Source organism: Protopterus annectens, chromosome 2.part1, assembly GCF_019279795.1.
Source record: "Protopterus annectens isolate FY-2018-M chromosome 2.part1, PAN1.0, whole genome shotgun sequence".
In the NCBI taxonomy this organism is placed as follows: Eukaryota; Metazoa; Chordata; order Ceratodontiformes; family Protopteridae; genus Protopterus; species Protopterus annectens.
The window spans coordinates 580,696,297-580,716,693 of NC_056729.1; the positions used below are offsets into that span (position 1 = coordinate 580,696,297).

General features: G+C 35.9%; 1 protein-coding gene across 1 annotated transcript in view; it reads left to right on the plus strand.

The window, feature by feature from the left end:
* LOC122794159 (protein ABHD1-like) overlaps positions 1 to 20,397 on the plus strand; it is a 565,767-nt gene that overhangs the window by 208,947 nt on the left and 336,423 nt on the right. The gene's annotated exons all lie outside the window — the stretch shown is intronic.

Sequence of the window (20,397 nt, forward strand, 5' to 3'; positions counted from 1 at the left end):
CATGAATGCTTTCATTTTAACACAAGAAAAGACATCTGAAGAGTCTAGACAATAGGTATTATATCTTATAATACTTTGATTAGTATTAAAGTTTACTTTATAGTATTAGTATCCAAGGGTTATCCTGGGTACCACACATTAAGCCAATATAATGTTAAAAATTTGTTCCCAGATCTTCCGATTATTTATATGTTTGGTATGATCAGTGATTAGTAATTTGTGGGTTAGTATGTGTTTTATCGCTAGATTCTTAAAGTTGTCCCATGAAGTTTGTGATGGATTCAACCAATTAGTTGCTATATAGAGTTTCATTAACAAAAAGATATTCATAAGTATGGTCAATTGGGATCTAGTTAGATCATTTGGGGGAATATGTAATATAGTAAATTCCCAGGAAAGCATGGAAGTTTGATAACCCATCTTCTGCAGTTGTAGTTTCAAGGAATTCCATAGTTTATATATACACTTACAGCTCCAGAACATATGAAGGAGATCTGCAGTTTCATTTTTATAGTATGGGCATTTAGGAGAATTTTTAGAGTTAAAGTTATGCAAGCTAAGATGCGTATAATAAGTGTTATTGAGTATCATAAGTTGAGTAAAAGTTAACTTTTGGAGGGAAATTGATTTAATAGTTAAGTTGATTGCTTTTAATATTTTACTATTTTCAATCAAGGGATTTTTTTCCTTCCGATAATTTGATAAAAGGACTTGATCTTGCTATTTAATTTCTTTTATTAGTTTATATGCAGATGTTATATATTTATTATCTTGTAGGAGGGCTTGCCATAAATTTGTACATTTCGTTAAATCCTCATCATTAATTTTTAAATCTTTAAAGTAATTTATAGATAAATCTTTGATCTGTCTCAATATTATTAAGTATGATTTTGGAAGGTTCCATTCCTGTCTTACTTCATGAGCTGAATATTTCAAATAAGGGTATATATCCCATAACATTAAATTAATAATAAGTGGGAAAATTTTTAGGTCTATTAATTGATTATTAATTCTCAGGTTTGGATTCCTATGAAAGGGTTGTAGGATCATAAGGTGTTGGGTAAGATTTAATGAAGTGAAGAGATTTTGTAATAATGTGATATATATTTTAATATGTTCCATTAAAGCCAATGATTTAAATGTATCTTTCCCTAGAAAAGGTAATGATTTAGGATTAATTTTCAGACTCTCTACATGTTTATGATTCAATCGTAACCAGTTCGGGGACCAATTCTTGCTATGTGTATCATAATTAGCAATTCTTAAAATTTTACTGGCATTTATAATTAAGTAATATTTTTCGAAATTGGGTAAAGTCACATACACACCAAGGATGGCAACTTCTATGTGCATTGATTGCTCCTAGCTGTTAGCAGATGTATAGATTGCCAAGGAATCCTTAAAAATGAACCTTCTTTAAAGTGACTGTCCCAATACAAAGGTCTGTTCTTGGCTATTACAAATTAAGATGCAGCCTACTTACAACCTCTTTCAAGATAAATTCCTTCTGTGTAATTTTTTTTTCTTAGGTTACATACCTTATCCTTTTCAGTGTCATGTGAGAGCTGGAAGATGTCCCAGTACTCTGTAGGCACAAGTCTAGAAATACTAAACATCATTTAAAGTAGGGAAGTCATGCTTGTTGGTACTTTTCTGAAAAGACTTGTTAATCCTCTTGTCAGTCAGTCAGACTACTCAATGCACTCATCAGTGTGTGGTGCAGAGCTAAGGGCAAATCAGAACATTCCAATTTCATTACATAATGATCATATGCCCTTTTTTCTGGATGGATTATGCAACAATATCTGTATTATACACAGTTTTTAAAAGTGGAAAGAGATATCATCAGAGTCCAAAGCAAATACACTAGCATTTGTATACAGTTCAGATTGTGTGCTTTTAATATTTTCATGTATCTATTTTAAATTTTCTCTAATTATGGTGACTCATTTTTAGTCATTCATTAATCGGGTAACTTGTGTAAGCAAAATGCCTCTGTTCAAGGATGCCCAGGAACACTGAACTAATTAAGTGCCTTGTCAGAAATCATAATCACATAGTAAACAAGCAGTTATAGGCTAAATCTCATTAGCAATCCACAGCCTTAAGCCTCTGTGCTATTCTGCTAAACAGGCCCAACAATGTATCTTTTTTTGATACCACCCAAGGTAGAGACATATGTAAAACACAGCCACCAATTACACCTCAGTCACATAATTCGCATTTGTTAGACTGCAGCATGGCATCACAGCAGCACTGATCATGTCAGATACATAGCCAAATGTACACACACATGATAGAGCAAAAGCAGAAAAAAACATGAAATGGTATTCTAGCATGAGGCTGGAATGCTGTTTATGGTAATTTTTTTCCAACTGCACAAGACTGCAATTATCTTGGAAAGATCAATGGGAGTGTTTTTGATGTTTGAATGGTAGTTGGTGTGTGGAAAGAACATGAAGCTGTTAATAATTTTATTTGCAAGGGAAACACTGTGCTGAATCATACAAGTATGAACGAGTAAGCTCCATTTCAAGCAGTACAGATGCCAATTTAATTTAAGATATGAAAGTATGCATTTCTGGAGGTATATGTTTAGAAATGTAAGGGCTGGTGATACTCCATTTATGTCCTCTCACCACTGAAAAGGGCAACACTGCTTCATTACTGAGTAGTGGCAACTGAAGCATCCGTCGTATGATGCAAACAGCAGACGTAAAGAAACAACCAGTCATTTTTGCCCAGAGTGGTCAGTGAAGACTCTAGCTTTTTTAAAGAACCAGAAAAGTTGAACAGACTACTGCTCATCATTAGCCCCTCCTGTGTAATTGGCTAATTTATTCCTCACAAGGGAAGGATCAACAGAGAGGTGCCTTGGTTAAAGGTAACCATCTGGTGTCACTCATATGCATCATATCCACTGTTAATTAATATATTTCTATTTCAGTAGTTGGGGGGGGCCCTAGAAGGTTGAAGCCCTTAGCAACTGGCCAGTTTACCCCCTCAATGCCAGCCATGAACAAGTAAGTATACCTAGAGCTATAAAGAAGAAGGGCATTTTTTTTGTTCTTGCTTTTTAGTAGCATGAGACAGCAGTTTATAGGAAAATCCTCCCTCTTTAGTTACTAGAATAGGTGGTGTTATACAGAAGACCATTAAAGGCATTGGATACACTTTGTGAATATTTCCATGCTGGGACGGCTCACTGGTTAGTAAAGCAGTGCACGTCTGTGCTAAACAAAACATCCTCAGGCTGTACATGATTTCTGATGCTATCTATTCAACAGTTATCGGATGAGGTCATGGATCAGTGAAGATCCTAATGAAAATGCTAGTGACTTTCTGAAGAAACCCATGACTGCTTCCAATGTTTTACAAAATTTAGTTGACCTCATTCCACCATTAAATATGTAGTGTGTTGTGAAAAACCTTGTGTAGAATTTCAAAGTGGGAAATGCTCACCCCCTTTTTTACCCCTTCCTCTGTTCATTCATTTGAAAGGCTTTGACTGGTGATGAAGATGCCAGCCTGCCAGTTGTAGAGACTAAAGTGGACCAGAACCATTTCATAAGGTGTGACATCTTGTTTTTTACAGTGTGGTGGATGGTCACATTATTGTTACCAGGATGGCTTGTACTTGTTCTGTGCATAGCATTGGAATGTATGCCATCACTCACCTCTGTCCAGGTATTATTCCTCACCTTTGGTAGAGATTAATCAGAAGTCCAGCTGTAGTTCCTCCTGTTGCTGTAAGAAAGGAAAGAATAGTGTCATGGACACTTACCTATTTTCACTGGTGCTGCAAAAAGTAAACTAAGTACTGCACTAATGGGCCTTCAGGGGGCCAGTGTTCATGAGCAGACAAGCATTGTACAGGCTACAAAAGATAATTCAGTTATCATCGACACTGAGCTTAGTTCTCTGTCTGCAACAAAGGTGTGTGTTCTACTTACCCCACAAATCCCATTCTTCCAGTATTCACCTAGTTCTCATTAGATCTATTTCTATGAGTGGCCCTCTGCTTTTTGAATGATGGATCAAATATATGTGTGATCTGGATCAGTAGCACTTAACTGCAGTATAACAAAAAGCACAGACTTCGTAGCAGGCTGTACAGACAAGATTCTTTGGGTGGAAACAACATGTCTGTATGTAAATAATGGACTGTTAGTCTGCAGACTATAACAAGCCTAGTAAATAACCAGAAGTTAGAATCTGTACTTTGTATCTGTGAAGTAAAGACTATAACAATTATGCCAACTCCCTCTGGAATAATTATACCCATTTGTTAAGCAGGTAGGCTTATTGGACACACAGTTCCTTTTCAGCAGTGATCTTGGAGTAATAGCTGGTTAAGTAGTTTGCTGAAAAAACACAGTAGGCAAATGAGGGAATCAAACTCTGTCCACAGGGACTATAGCTCATAGTCTTAACCTTCTATGCCAGTAAGACAGATTCTCCTGAGATTTGAACTCAGGTTACTGGATTCCTTGTACAGAGTGATAACTATTACACCATGAAAACATTTAATCAGATATGTACTGCTTTGTGAAGCAGCCTCAGACACTTTGTGTAACAACATTGCTTCTGCTATGAGCAATTGAGACATGGTTGGAAAAGAAAAACTCATCAACTAAAACTGATCAAGAACATTGCAGACCTTAAACCTATAATCACAGTGAAACAATCATTTTTGCTGAGGAAGACAATCAATTTTGCAATGTAGAGAGTAAGCACCCAACCCTTATAACTTGCATATACTAATTATATACTTGCACAACAGTTGAGAAAGGAAAAACTCCCCAAGACAGCATACAGTGACCTTGGACAAAGATATCACTATGCCTGTGTACTGGTTATACAAACTAGATATGTGGTAAATTCAACCAATTGTGATTTGTTAGTTAGAATTTGATGAACAGGTCATTGATGATATGTAGGAAACAGCGTTGTGTCAGCGGCACTATAACTGTGATGGATGCAGCGTGTTAGCGGCACTATAATTGTGATGGATGCAGCGTGTCAGCTGCACTGTAATGGTGAAGGATGCGGTATGTCGACGGCACCGTAAGGTACAGTGTGTCAGCAGCACTGTAACAGTGTTAAAAGTCAAAAAAGCCAAAAAGTAATAAAAGTAGTCAAAATGCAGCTTTATTGTTGTACCAGCATAACACAAATCTCAACTCATCCAGTAAGTGCTTTTGATAGTAATAGACTACTTCAGACTGAATAAAAGACAATCACGTCTTATTTATACAAGAACACAAAGCAATTAAGCAATTAATTAAACAATTATCCAATTATTATAAAATTCCTGCACAAACTTTACAAGAAAACTACAATTTGTACATAAGCAAGAACAAAAACTCTGCCACGACAGATGCCAAGTACTAAAACACAAGAGATTTATTGTGTAAAAACTTTAAGCGCTTTCTGTTTGCTAGCAAGCAAACTTCTTCAGAATAAAATTTAACAGTTCAGAACTCTTTTTAACAAGCAGGTGATCAAATTAACCTATCATTTACAATGTAACTCGTTCACTGAACTTGTTAAAGAGGTACACTTTCATAAAATTGCTGCTTTTAAACGACCAACCTACCCTAAATCAAAAACTAAACTAAACATACTATGACAACATCGATATAAGTACACAATATAAATATTTGTGTTATACAGAAAAAATATATACACATGTAAAGTTGGGAGGGTGGCCTAATGGTTAAGGTGTTTGCCTTACAAGCACAAGGTGCAGGGTTTGAGTCTCACAAGGGATAATTGGCTAGGCTTACAGTGGCTCGCAAGGGAAATTAGCTTAGTACTAACCTATGAACCTAAATTTATGCATGAAAATCTTGTATATAGCAAGGGAACATACCATACTGCTGAATGCTACATATACAAAGTAAGACTCATTACAGAAACAAACATTGTAAGCATTGAAAAAAGTAAAATACTTTTTGCTTAAATAATGTTTCAGTAAAGACATATTAGTGCCAAAAATTAAACATATCAATCAACCTTATAACCAAATTACTTCCTGTTAGTCATCTCTGCAAACTTATTAATTTCAGAATGCTACTAATAGAACAGGTTTCGTTTAATCCTGGGAAATTATAAGCATTAAGTTTGATTTTCCAAAATAATTCCAACTCTTCAAGTTGTAAGGGTGCAAGTCCACCCCTAACATCCTGCGATACTTGATCAATAGCCATAAACTTAAATTTATGGTCTATGTTCAATTGGATGTGTTTAGCTAAAGCATTGTCCATTTTTCTTTTACCAATAGCATATTGGTGTTCATAAATTCTATCACGGAGCCTACACTCCGTCTTGGCAATATAAAATGCCGGACAAAATTGGCATTTAGCTAAATAAACTACAAGCCTAAAGTTACAATTAAACCTACATTTAAGTTTGAAGTGTGTGCCATTAATGGCGAACCAATTAGCTACCTCTATAAACTTACAAAAATTACAGTTTTCACATTTATTCATACCTGTTATTCTAGGAATATTATAACATTGTTGTTCCAACAAATTCTTCAGGTTCCTGCCTCTCCTAAATATTACTTTGGGCAAGCTACCCAGTTTATTAAATAACATTGGGTTAGCTCTAAAAAGTTCCCAATTTTTCTGAATGATCTTTATACAGAGATGGCTATGCACACTAAATGAGGTGAAAAAATTTTAGCTTGAAATCATGGGTACTTGAATCTGTCAACTCATTAACATTATCTGTTGTCACGGAGTTAGACCCACTGGTCTGTTCATGCACTCTAACTTTGACAGCCAGGATGGGTTTGTAAATCTGATTAGATCTTTTCAATCTAACCTTGTCAATTAAAGAGTCTAGCAGTTTTTACATAAATATGCTAATTTTAAACTACATAAATGCAAAAAAAACAGCTTTGACTAACTTCAAAAACATATCTAAAACTAACTCAATGCTTTAACTTTTTCTTTCTTAGGTTGTTGTTGTGTCTTTCGGCTTTTTCCCGGTTAGGGGTCGCCACAGCGGAACTCCGGTCCGCTAATGATTGGTAGTTGATTTTTACGTGCCGAGTTACCAGCCCTGATGCACAACCTTCAATGAAGGTATGCCCATTCACGCATGTCTCCACACAGAAGCTGAGAATCAAACCTGACAGCGTCTTACTGTGAGGCGACAACGCTACCGCAGTGGTAAATTTTACAATTTTCCTTATCATTGAGACCAGGAGGACAACTTGCATTTAATTTTAATATTCAACAATATTCTTTCCAATCCAATTCTCCCTCTGCGTTTCAAAATGAAACACTTTATACAACACCAAGAATCTAGATAACCCTTCACATTCAGTTGTGTTGTAATGCTTCTCCATGCATTAGTTGTGTCACCCTTCTGAACAGCATATGAATGCTCTTGTATTCTTCTATACAATTCCTTTGTAGTCCTACCTATATAATTTAAAGTACAGAGAGAGCAAATAGACAAATAAACCACAAACTTGCATCTACAAACATTTGTACTCTGCACTTTCACCTTTATATTCTTAATACAAATTTCAGTCGAATTTTTATATAAATGTCTGCAGTAACTACAATTTAAGCACTTGCATACTATTTCTTTATTTTTACTGAGGTATTTAACTTTATCTTGGAGAACATTTTTTAATATTTTACCTTTTTTGTTGACAAAAATAGGAACATCTCCTACTACTTTTCCTAACCTCTGGGAAGCTGCTTAAAATTTTCCAATTCTCCTCAAACAATTTCTTAATTTGTCTACCATCTGTAGAATATGGGACAGCCATCCCTATTCCATAGTCTTTTTTGTTGCATTTTAACAACAAAACTAGAATCTCTACTATACACATTACCTCTTTGTCTATTTTGCTTAATCTCCCCCATTTTTTCATTAACTAAACTTTGAGGGTAACCTCTAGCTAAAAACTTGTCACACAATACTTTCCTTTCCTTGAGAAGTAATTGATCACAGTCCATTAAATCACTAGTCCTTTTCAACTGTCCTTTAACTATATTATGTTTCATATGCTTGGGGTTCATACTACTATATTCTAAAAAGTATTATTTTGCATCTCCTTCTTATAAATATTTGTACAAAGCTTATTTGCTTCTGTATATACTTCAACATCTGCGAAGCAAATACTTTTGGAACTATAGTTCCAAGTAGAACTTAAATACTCACAACCATTTTGTGAACTTAAATACTCTCAACCATTTTGAATTTCAGTAAAAAACTTAACTCTTCTTCACAACCTTTCCAAATAAAAAAAAATCAATAAAACAACCATAATATAATATTTGTGGAAAATGCTCGTTGTCCATAATATATTGTTTTTCCCAAGCTGTCATACATAAATTGGCATAGCTGGGGGCCATCACAGCCCCCATAGCAACACCATTTACTTGCTGATAAAAGCATCCACTAAATTCAAAACAATTATAAGACAAAATGACATCCAAAATTTCTAAAATCATTGAAATTTTGTCATCTTTATAAAATTTTGATCCTAACAACTCTACTCTGACATAATCTACACCTATATTATTAGGTATTACTATATATAAGGACTTTACATCCATAGTAACCAAAGGACTGTGGTGGTGGTGCTGTGGCAGCATTGTCGCCTCACAGTTAGACATTTCCCGTTCGATTCTCAGTTAGAGCGTCTTCTGTGTGGCAACATGCGGGAACGGGCGTTCCTTCATTTAAGGTTGTGCGTTAGGCCCGGCAAGCCAGCACATCAAAATCTACTGCCAATCATTAGCGGACTGGAGTTCAGCTGTGGTGACCCCTAACCGGGAAAAGCCAAAAGAAAGAAAGAAACAAACAAACGTCCATAGTAACCAAAAGATCACTATAATTTACTTCTGTTTACTTTATTTTAACAGAAAAAGCAACAGTATCTCTAATATAAACACCACCATGTTCTACCAACTTTTTAAACTTTTGATCTACATATATAGCCATGGCTTCCATTTTATTGCCACCACTGGCAACGATAGGCCTTAGTAGTGGATTTTCTAAATCTTTTTGCAGTTTAGGTAAGCCAAAAATTTTTACTAATAACAGGATTATTTTTATGTAAAATAATCAGCTGTTTTGTTGGTAATCCTACTTTCACATAACCTTTCTTTAATTAGTGAATCTATAAACTTATATGATTTCTTAATAAAATCCAAAGTGACTTTTTTATAATAGAAACTCACGGTAGTTCGGTTACAATAAAGGCTGTCTTCCTAATATGAAAAACGTTTCACCAACACCAGGTCCAAAAACTCCAAAATAATCAAAATACTTCTTTATTGACTGACAAACACATGTGGATTGAGCGCTTTCATCTCCGTACTGGAGACCTCATCAGAATCAAATACCAGCACTCACAGCATCCCTTATATACATCACTAAATAAACTAATCAACACAATCAATTAATCAATAAATCAATAAAACAATAAAACAATTGTACATTGTGTGCTAAGCCGAAAAGATGGCTGGCCATCTTAAGTTGAACAAGAATAAGAACATCCACCTATACTTGTATGGATGAAAATATATATATGGTATAAAAAAGGTATATAAAAACAATTATAGTACATTTATAGTACACCATGACCATATATCTATAGTACCAGCCCTTAAATTATTATCTAATGATCATAAAAAACACATATTTTAATTGTAATAATATGGTTGTCTTAAAGGATAATTTTCATAACCTGTGGGTATATTTATATTTATATTTATATTTATACACATATATATTTTTATTAGACATATTGGTTAGGCTTCATTATATATATGTACTGGATGATGCATTTACTAAACATCTTATAATTTTAATTTTCTTAATAATTTTTTAATAACTTTTAACAATTTTTAATAATTCATACAACTATGATGTACTATAAATGTACTATAATTGTTTTTTATATACCTTTTTTATACCATATATATGTTTTCATCCATACAAGTATAGGTGGATGTTCTTATTCTTGTTCAACTTATGATGGCCAGCCATCTTTTAGGCTTAGCACACAATGTACAATTGTTTTATTGTTTTATTGATTTATTGATTAATTGATTGTGTTGATTAGTTTATTTAGTGATGTATATAACGGATGCTGTGAGTGCTGGTATTTGATTCTGATTAGGTCTCCAGTACGGAGATGAAAGCGCTCAATCCACATGTGTTTGTCAGTCAATAAAGAAGTATTTTGATTATTTTGGAGTTTTTGGACGTGGTGTTGGTGAAACGTTTTTCATATTAGGAAGACAGCCTTTATTGTACCGTGAGTTTCTATTGTTGGTTACTTGTGAACTTTTTTATAATAGTTATCATCTTGCAACATATCAGTCATAGTCTGTATGTATGCATCTTTATTAAGCACAACCAAAAATTACCCTTGTCTGCTTTAAGTAACACAATACTGTCATCGTTTTTTAATTTCTCTAAAGCAAAACACTCATCACATGTTAGAGTATGCATTTTATTAGCAGGTTTATTCGTTAGTAAAATTCAAAGTTGCTTCTCCATAACGCTTTGAAAAGCCTCCAATTCTATCTTCAATGGAGGATTAAAGCCAGTTGGTTTGTAAAACAAATTTTTTAATACTTTTTCATTTTCATTATATAAAAATCTCAAATAAAGTCTTCTAACATAATCCCTTAAATGATGTAAAGTCTCGTATATATTGGCGTGAGATGCAGGTACAAACGTCCAGCCTTTTCTGAGAACACAAACTTTATAATAATCAAGCATCCTGTATGATAAATTTATGATTTTAAAGTCACAGTCAAAGGAGTTACCTTTTAGTTTTTCTTTTTTCTTCCAAGACTGGTTTCATCGAAAAACTTTCCCCTTCACATACTGATTCTCCTTTTTTGGACCTGCTGTTACCTGTGCCCAAGCGCTTCCCTGTGCCTGTGTCATGATATACTTTTACAGATTGAAAAGGATGTTGAGCTGTTGTATCCACAACAGCATTAAATGAAGGATTACCACAATTCACATTCACACTATTAACACTGCCATTAGCAACATCTCATGGCCCCTGTGCCACTGCTGAGGGATAAAGCCCTGACTACAGCCCAGGCAATCCAGGTTTGATGAGTGGCTCGGGTGATTGAAGATTGTCAGGGAGGGAAGGATGTGACCATCCTGTGGGAAGGGTAGTGATGTTGGCATCAATCCCTGGTGGAGGCTGGGGTAGGTGCTGCTGTGAAGGCAGGGTGATATGCTTCAATGTCCCCACAGCAGCACCTACCCCAGCCTCCACCAGGGATTGATGGGGGCTGGGGTAGGTGCTGCTGTGGAGGCAGGGTGATATGCTTCAATGTCCCCATTACATGCCTGCCCCTTGGATGAAACTGTGAACATCACAAGGGAGGGGGCAGTGGGGTGGGTGGAAAAGGAAAAAAAAACAATGGATGTGGATGGTCAAGACCTCTAGGACATGGTGGAGTTGCTGGTAGACCTGGCATGGATGCAGGGTACTGTGTAGCAGTGCTGGTGAATAATGTAGGATGTAGGTGAACAAATGTATAATTTAGGATAACTGGAGATGCAAAGGGTAGGAGAGACAGAAAGAGACAGGCAAAAGGAGAAAAAAAAAGAGGGGAGAGAAAGTGTGTGTATGTGTGTATGTGTGTGTTTGTGTGTGGGGGGTTAACAGTTTAACATAAGACCATGTAGTTATTGAGGGGGATTTAGAGGATAGATGTGTTAGGAGATTTTAATGTTTTATGGGGGATGTAGCACCTTTGTTTGCAGGAAGGAAAGTAATGTACATTTGAATTATTAAAGTCAGCAATGTAACAAAGTTCTGTGGAGAGTGAGTCCCAGAGTTTGGGTCCAGGTATGGATAAGGCATGCTCAGTGGAAGCAGAAGGCTAGGCCTGATCAAACAGCAGTCTGCCATTGAAGTTTGAAAAATAAGTTACTAGAGAGCTTCTCTAATAAGCAGCATGTATACTGGGATGAGACTAGGAAGAAACTAAATCTTTGTGTTCCTTTAAGGACTACCAGCTGGCTTGCTGTAATGGGCCAGAGTGCTGGTCATCTCTAGGAGAAAACAGCATGAACCAACAGATTTGTAGAGGATTTGTAGGGCTGTCTGTTTTTTAATAAAGGCGTAAGTGAGTAAAGGAAATGTGCATTCAAGTTGGTGAATTGGAGATAGAATTACATTTTTGCAGACTGCCTTTCCTACCCTGGTGTGAGATGATGTGATAGCTCGTTACAGTCACAGAATATATGGTTGATTTTTTTCTTTTAAGAGGTCAACTTGTAGAGACAAGTTTAAAATAGGGTCTAATGTCACACCTACGAACTTGAATAAGACTACTCATTTGATTGGTTAAGTGGTGTAAGAGATGGGCATGGTCACTGGTGGTAGTTTGGCTAGTTTCTGCGAGGAACCAAAAAACAAGATCATGAGCTCTTTGGAATTTTTAAGTAGGCGGTTGCTTACTAACCATATTTGTAAGTTGTGCAGGGTATGCAGTCAGCAAAATATGCATAGTGTTACATACCTACTCTCTATATTCCTCTTAGGACTTATTGTCCAAAGAAAGTGCTCTCTACTTTCTTCCACACTACTAATGAAAACCTCTTCCTACTCTCCTAGAGACTTAAGTGATGAAATCAACTTTTTCCAGACTTCTTTCAAAACCATCATTAGTGAAGAAGCATTTTCAAACCCTTCCTCATCCTGTGGGAATCACCTACCTGCACAGTTCAGAAAGGAACAAACCCAATGCTTTCAAAAAAAAAACCCACTCCCAATAATGTTATGTTCAAAGAAAATAAATGAAAATGCTTTAAGGACCATGGTTAATTGCACTTACAAGCAAAGTCTTTATCATTCAGTAGCTTTTCTGTGCTAAAAACAATTTGATGCTACTCAAAAGTAGCGCTTAAAATTTAATATGAAAAAAGAAGCTCAATTGTGTATATATATATATATATATATATATATATATATATATATATATATATATATATATATATGTATATGTATCAGTGCATCATTCTCTTTTGATGATATTGCATATTATTATTTTTTTGTGTGCGTTGGTTTATCAAAATGCCTTAGTGAAGCATATTACACTGTATTCTTTACTACAAATAAATTGTGTGTGTAACTGGTCTCCTGAGCCCAGTTCATGGCTGAAAATAACTTTTTGGGCCAACACTCCCACCTGCTTAACAGTTAATAAATAAAATTAAAATAGCTAAAACAAGCCTTGATCTGTCATTCGTAACTAACAGCTTTCTGGAGATGCCTCCTTTCAAAGATCATCTGAGTAAGTACCTCCTTATTCTAGTCTACAGTACAGTTTTCCTCCATTTTTCACTTGCTTAAAAAAGTCATATTCTTTTGTCATGTGACATTTTATTTTTACTTGATTTATGTTTTCACTAGTTGAGTCCTCTGAAGAAGCATGCCTACGTGCTGTTAAAAGGTTCACAGTATCCATATTTTCCAGAGTTGCTACTACATTAGGAATTTTAAGAATTGCTATCCTTAATAAGTTACAGTCCATGTTTTTTTATTAAGCCTAACCACTGATCAATGTCTCTTCCATCTGAATCAACAGATAGGTTATCAGATCTGACCATATCAGACATCTACACCTTTTTTTTCAGGTTCTCTGATCCAGGATTCCAGCTCTTCTCTCTACCCATAATTCCCTTTCGTCCATACAGTACTGAAGATTTTGTTTGCTGCCTATTTGTCTCAGAGGCAATGTGTGGGCTCAGTGTTTCATATTTTCAGATAAGCATTTTGATAAAAATTTTTACTTTGGCTAAGGGCATTGTCTGATATTCCTTGGACGTCCTGCTTTTAGTGCATCTAACTATTTTTTTGCTTTAGTGTGTTAATCAGTCACAGTGTTTGATGTTGTGGGTGTTTTTCCTGCCCTTTCCCTATCTTCCCTCTATCTACAAAAAAAAAGCTTTATGTATTTATTCTGGGTTATTTAGTGTGATTCTATTCCTTTTTTGTCTATCTAGTGTAGTTTTGCACTGATCTGCTTGTGGTGTGTGTGTGTGTGTGTGTGTGTGTGTGTGTGTGTGTGTGTGTGTGTGTGTGTGTGTGTGTGTGTGTGTGTGTGTGTGTGTGTGTGTGACTGTGTGTGTTTGCACGTCATAGCTCTCAATTTCTTAGCACAAAAAGTCTAGACAAAGACAAAAATAATGGGGGGACAAAGTCCCAAAAATAGGGACAATTTTTAAATATTGTTCTTAGAAGCTTTGAAATTTGATAGAATAAAAGGTATTGTGTTATCATGCATTTTCTGGAAGATATGAAGTCTGAAACTGAAATGCCTGTCATTATTTAGTGAATTCAATCCTTACTGATTTGCCACAAAAATCCAGAAAACCACAAATTTTATGAGGAACAGACCCAAAATATGAGGCAAAAATCTGGACATTCTATGAAAATTTGGACAGTTGAGAGGTGTGTGTGTGTGTGTGTGTGTGTGTGTGTGTGTGTGTGTGTGTGTGTGTGTGTGTGTGTGTGTGTACCCACGAAAGCCATGAGTGACATGACTTCTAGATTTAAGAAATACACCACATGCAGGCACAAGATTCTCTCCAACCAGGACCCTCACTCATTGTGTGTCTACTGTTTAGGTGTGGATCACCTTCACGTTGAGTGTGAGTTCTGTGCTTTGTTTGGAGCCAGTGCTGTTATTGATAGAAGAAATAAACCTATTTTGAAGGATCAGGAAAGCAGGTAAAACACAAACCAGGATAAAGTATCCTTTCAAAGGCAATAAAAACCAAGCAACATATATAAAGAGGATACACCAGGACAATCAAAGCCAACCAAACGAATACCAAATAAATTCCAAATAGATTCCAAAAGCGATTTTATTAAGACAATAAAAAAGTGAGCGCTTTCACATCTACCAGGACGCTTCATCAGACTTAGCTATACATCTCAATCAAACATTCTTATATAATAAAAAAGCTCCTATTGGAAAGCAGCTACAAAGACTTGGTAGTAAAAAACTGATTCATTGGTACATATAAAAACAAAAGAATAAACATTTCTCATTTAGCAACTACTAATATATTATAATAAACAAGCATAAAAATACCAGTGTATAAAAGAATATATATAAAACACATAAATATATATACTAATATATAGAAAAATACATGTTATAGTATTATAATAGTACGAGCGCCTAGGGGTAAAACTTATATCAACTTTTAAGGGGTTTATCTACTAAAAAAGGTCTCAAAGAGACTTTATCATTGAGACCATGACCCCTATCTGCTGCTAGCTTAATTATCCATTTTACTTCCTTCTTTTCAGTATTTGTACGCATACACCCTAGTCTCTCTGTGCTATAGATATGTTCCAAAACTAAAAAATTAAATGTGTGTGTACTATCCCTTTGTAACACATGATTTGCCAAAGCATTAGTTTAGTTTTCCTTATTAATGGCATACATGTGTTCCCTAATGTGCTCCCTCAGTGTTCTAGGGGTCATACCTACATAAAAACACTGACATTTCTTGCATTGACCTAAATAAATCACATTCTTAGATTTACAATCCGCATACTTATTAAATTCATATCTTTTTCCTGTATCCGGATGTATGAATTAATTGGAATTCTTAATATAACTACATTGGTTGCAGGTACGACATGCATGCATACCTTTCCTTTGGGAGACTAGACTATCATGTCTGTTATTTTCATAACATAATAGTCTCTTCAGTGACTTAGTGTTCTTATAACTGAATGCTGGTCTGTCACCTACTATTCTCATAATATCATCATCACGTTGTAAAATATTCCAATGCTTCTTAATAATGTTAACCACAGAAGCATTATTGTTAGTATATGATATCGCTATCCTTTTCTTGTTATTGGCATAGCTACATTTACTCCTAACAGAAGACATAGTCCTATGAATATATGGTTTGCCCTTACCTTCACGTTCTATTCTACGCAGACCACTAAGTTCTTCCTTATGATAACCTCTATCTATAAATTCTTCTTCCATATTCCCTATAGATTCTTCAAATACTGAATCATCACTAGTGATCCTTGAGAAACGCGCAGCTTGATTCATAACAATATTCTTATATATGTGTGGAGGGTGCATGCTGTTTCTATGAAGTATAGCATTTCTTCTACAGGGTTTGCGATAGACCTCTGTCGTAAGTCCCCCATTCACTTTTCTAAGTAATACATCTAAAAACTCAATTTTTATTTGAGATGTAGTACTAGTCAACTCCAAGAATGTTGTAGTACCATTAGCATACGTAATAAATTCCTTTAGAGTAGTAAGATCCCCTCTCCAAATTAAAAACACATCGTCCACAAATCTTCTGTAATATTTGATGTATTTAGAATAAATTGCGTGTTCTAAAATATAGGTGGACTCCCAGTATGCTAGAACTAAGTTGGCATACGAGTTGGCACAAGATGTGCCCATTGCTACACCCTTAACTTGAAGGTAGTAGCTACTCTGTGATGTAAAGATGTTATTAGAGAGGACTAGATCCAACAACATAGTAATCATGATAACCTTATTATTAGACATGCCATTACGTAGTAGAAATAGTCTCAGATAATCTATGCCCACGTCATTGGGTATACTCATAAATAGAGCTGTAACATCCAAAGTGACCAAATAATCAGAATCCCCTGTTTCATCTCTGTTAAATAAAAAATCAGAATTCAAAACACAGGAGGTTCAGATTCAAAAGTTTACTAGTGTACACCAGGAGGTAAAAAACCATACAAGTACAGAATTTTGTCTGACATGATGCAGGAAGTACAGAATATTTTATAGTGTTTGCATTCTAGTTATGCCCACCTTACTGACGTGGTTAGTCACAAGGCATCTACATCACTTTTACTAACAGTATTCTATTCATCTAATAATGCTGATGCAGTACATTTAAAAAAAACCTTTCCTTTAGATACAATACGGCCTTGCTATCCAGCTGGCCAGTCATAATGTCTTTCTGTAAAGTTACTTCTTAAAGGTCTCATATCAGTTCGAATACAATAGCAGATTCAGACTTTAAATTCACCTCTTTGTTCACTGTTTCATTTTCCCACCAGCTGTGTTTTTATCTTTCAGGGACAAGTTACTACATCAGGAAAGGAAGATTTAATTATTTACAAGGGCAAGTTATCTTATCAGGAAGAAGCGGAAGATTTACACATTTTAATTTCCTGACCCAGCAGATAATCACTTATGAAAAGCATAACATTAAGCTTGCTGAGCTGGCAGCTGCCAGGGTCAGGGGTCAAAGCACACTGCAGTTTCAGAAGCTACTTGCATTTCCACATGAATTTATCCCTTCTGTTATATGATTAATAGAATAAAATGCATTATAAACTACCTTGCTTTTAAACTAGCATTTCACATATATTTAAATACATATTTTTCTAACATTTCCCCCTATTAATACTTTTTATTCTATTTTGAAGTATGCATAGTGTCATTTCATCTCCTAGCCTTTCCCACTCAGGATTTTCAGCTAGGTGAGTCATTTAATCTATACTTCAGAAAAAGCGTCATCTGAAATCAATCTTTCAATTTCAATATCTTGGTAGAAAGTTTCAGTAACAGATACATCAACAAAATCTTTGATTAATCTTTTCATGCAGGAATTCCACAGCAAACACATGCTCCTATTAGGAGTATACCCACACAAATAGCAATTAGAATGTTCATTAGGATGGAACCCCACCCCCCAAACAGATTCTGGAAGACGTCCGTCAGTGGGTTTGGGCCTGGTTCAGTCATGGCTGATACTTGCTGAATTACCTCTAGGTGATTATTTATCTCATGGCGATTGTCAGGGATGAAAGCACAGCATTCTTCTTTGATAAGCGCGCACGTACCACCTCTCGCCGCTAGGGTGAAGTCAAGAGCCATCCGATTTTGTAGCACAACAGTTCTCATTGCATTTAGTTCATCAGACACCAATTCTAGGGCGGAAAAAGTTGCATTACTCATTACTTCGAGAAGTTTCGACAACTTCCTCAGCTCCCAGATCGATTTGACTGCTCCATAGGCTGGTAGTATTCCTGCCCAGGATATAACACTGTCACCAAGTCCATATGAGTCAATTCACTTTTGTCTTTTACTGAATTATGGTCTTTCCAACCAGCTTCGATCTTCCCAACTGGATTCACAGGTTTCTTAACTGGACCTTCAGATTTTTGAGCTGTTTCCCTTACGTTTCGTATCTTACCCAAAGGTAATTCTGCAGTATGTCTTATTGCTGGAACCAGATAACCCAAAAAACAACTGCCGGACCAATTCTCAGGTAACCATTTATATGCCTTTTTCCCACAAATAAAATAACAGTTTTCTACTTTAGTACTAATACGCATCAGCCCTGCATGAAACATTTTCTGATCTATAACTGACAATTGTTTAAACAAAACAGGGTTTTGTCGTACTTCATTCAATGTTGTTTTCATTGTGCTCAAATATGAATCATAGTTAGTATTACAAACAGTACCTCCACTTTTAACTTCAATGTAACACTTGTAGGATATCGTAATATTACAATTACTCCATCCTACTTGGAGGGTATCGTTTTTAAAAGCACACAATTCCCTTTTGTGTAACAGGTAAAAATAATGCTATTTTGTCTTGTGATCTCACAGTTCCTGTGTCGAAAAGTAAATTCTCCCAAGTCTCATTTATCCCCAAAGGGACAGCGGACATTATCAGTCCTCCATATGCTGTTGGTATAGCTGTACAAACCCAGCAATTTGAAATGTTCATAGTCTCTGCATACACACGTTTCATGGCCAGGTATGTGTTAAAATTTGGATGCCAGTCTATAGACGTTTCATCACGCCTTCCCACTTTCACTTGTGTGGTTGTGTGTAGGATGAACCACAGCAAGAGAAAAATTGTCACAATTACAGTTAATAAATGTACACACAACAAAATGATTATGCAACATCTCTGGGGTTGATCCAAACTTCTATTCGCTTTGCTTTTGGCCATCTCGGTCTGGTTGTGTATCAGTCTCAAAGTTTTTATCAAGTTGAAAGTTCTTTACCGGTTTACAATGCGTCAAATGAACCCAGGACGTCCTCTCAGCTACTCTGACTGCAGTAGGCGTTGCCAACAGAACCTGGTACGGACCTTCCCACTTTGGACTCGCCCAGTTTTTCCTTTTCGTCACTTTCAGCCAGACCCAACTGGGCCCACGACTGCTTCCACCGGTCTGGTCTGTTCCTTATCTGAAAAAGATTTAAACTGCAAAACAGACTTATTCGTTAACAATTTCTTCATATATTCTGCTAACGAACTGTCAGCCTCTTGCTCTGCAGGCATAAGAGCTTTCCACTGAGGCACATAATATGCTCTCCCAAAAACCATTTCAAAGGGAGTCAAACCCTTTACATTTGGAACCGTTCTCATACTCAGCAGTGCTAAAGGCAGACAGTATATCCAATTCTTTTGGGTCTCCTCTACTAGCTTCCTAAGTTTACTTTTTAGGGTACCATTGTACCTTTCCACCAGTCCTGCTGACTGTGGGTGGTAGGCACAATGGTTCTTTAAGGAGATACCAAAAAATCTCCCAAGCTGGTGAATCATCTGATTCACAAAATGTGTGCCATTGTCACTATAAATCCTCTCCGGAATGCCAAATCTAGGGATTACTTCTTTTAACAGGGCTTTTGCCACTGTTGCTGCATCCGGGTTTTTGGTTGGAAAAGCTTCTACCCATTTAGAAAACATGTCTACAATAACTAAACAAAACTTCTTCCCTTCACATTTATTCAATTCTATGAAATCCATACAAATAGTATGGAACGGGTATGGTGGTATAGGAAAACTTCCTTGCTTGGTTTTAAATACTCCTTGTGCATGGTGCTTGTTACAAGTATGACAAGCTGCACAAAATTTTTTTGTGTAGTTTGTGTATCCGTATGTTTGGAATATTCGATTTACTAACTGTACCATCCCCCCTGTTGAGACATGGCACTGCCCATGGCTCAACAAAGCTGCATATCTAAATAAATTAGACGGCAATATCGGTTTTCTTTCTTTGGAAATGTACAGTCCATTCTCAAGAATTGCACCTTGTTTTACCCATTTTTTTTTCTGCTTTTGTAGTAAGCATCTGCATTGTTTTTAACATGTCTAAATCTAAAATCTCAGAGGGTTGTAATTCCTCATTTAAAAGTAAAGTTTCTGAGTCTGAGGCTGCTTGCTTTGCAGCTGCATCAGCTCGTGCATTGCCTTTCGAAATCTTATCCTGTTGTTTTGTATGAGCTACACATTTACAAATAGCTACTTTGGTAGGTAACTGAATAGATTCTAATAACTCCAAAATAAATTGCGCATGATTAATAGGTTTTCCACTGGATGTAATCAT